This window comes from Gossypium arboreum, chromosome 6 (assembly GCF_025698485.1).
Source record: "Gossypium arboreum isolate Shixiya-1 chromosome 6, ASM2569848v2, whole genome shotgun sequence".
NCBI classification, from domain to species: Eukaryota; Viridiplantae; Streptophyta; class Magnoliopsida; order Malvales; family Malvaceae; genus Gossypium; species Gossypium arboreum.
The window spans coordinates 113199706-113200770 of record NC_069075.1 but is presented as its reverse complement, the minus strand read 5'-3'; the positions used below and the strand labels follow the sequence as shown (position 1 = coordinate 113200770).

Below are 1065 nucleotides of genomic sequence, written 5' to 3'. Positions count from 1 at the left end.
GAAACCTAGCACAATTCAGATGATACAGTAGTTTGTTCAGTTTGATGGTTTGCAGGATGAGGATCCCAACACTCACTTGGAGAATTTTCTGGAGTTTTACGACACTTTCAAAATTAATGGTGTTTCTGATGATGCCATTCGCCTTCGGTTATTCCCTTTTTCACTGAGAAACAAAGCTAAACAGTGGTTGAACTCGTTACCACGAGGGTCCATCACTACTTGGGAACAAATGACCAAAAAATTTCTACTAAAATATTTTCTGCCAGCTAAAACGGCTAAGTTACATAATGATATCTCCTCTTTTGTGCAGATGGACTTAGAAACACTTTACGATGCATGGGAGAGATACAAGGATCTATTGTGAAGGTGCCCTCACCATGGGTTACCTCTATGGCTGCAAGTTCAAATGTTTTACAATGGTGTGAATCCCTCAACAAGACAGATGATTGACGCAGCTGCTAAAGGAACCATCAACAACAAAACACCTGAAGAGGCTTATGGATTTATTGAAGAAATGTCACTGAATAATTATCAGTGGCAAGTCATGAGGACTAAGCCAGTTACTATGCTATCAAATCAGGTAGAACTTCTCAATAAAAAGATTGATGGTTTACTTGGTTCTATGCAGGTACATCCAGTAATGAGGTGTGACTCAAGTGGAGGAGGTGTGCATAGAGAATATCAATCCTTCAATCCTACAATTGAAGAGGAACAAGTCAACTATATGGGTAACAATAACTTTCGACCTCAAAATAACCCATACAGTAATACTTATAACCCATACAAAATCCTCAGGGTTTTCAACAACCACTTTATCAACAAGAGAAGAAACCAAACCTTGAAGAGATGCTCTCTAAATTCATCTCAGTATCAGAAACCCCTTTCCAAGATACCGAGATAGAACTTAAGAATCAACAAGCATCGATCCAAGGGCTCAAAACTCGGATAGGCCAGCTATCCAAACTAATCTCTGAACGACCACAAGGTAGCTTACCATGTAATACTGAACCTAATCCAAGGGAACACCTCAACGCAATTAGTACTCATGATAAGGAAGGATTCATT

At 39.2% G+C, this 1065-nt stretch overlaps 1 non-coding gene across 1 annotated transcript; it reads right to left on the bottom strand.

Annotated features, from left to right (window-relative positions):
• Positions 1 to 278: 278 nt before the first annotated feature.
• On the bottom strand, positions 279 to 384 carry LOC128294328 (small nucleolar RNA R71). Its single transcript, XR_008284640.1, has one exon. It is a non-coding gene; the product is annotated as a small nucleolar RNA R71 (small nucleolar RNA).
• Positions 385 to 1065: the final 681 nt, after the last annotated feature.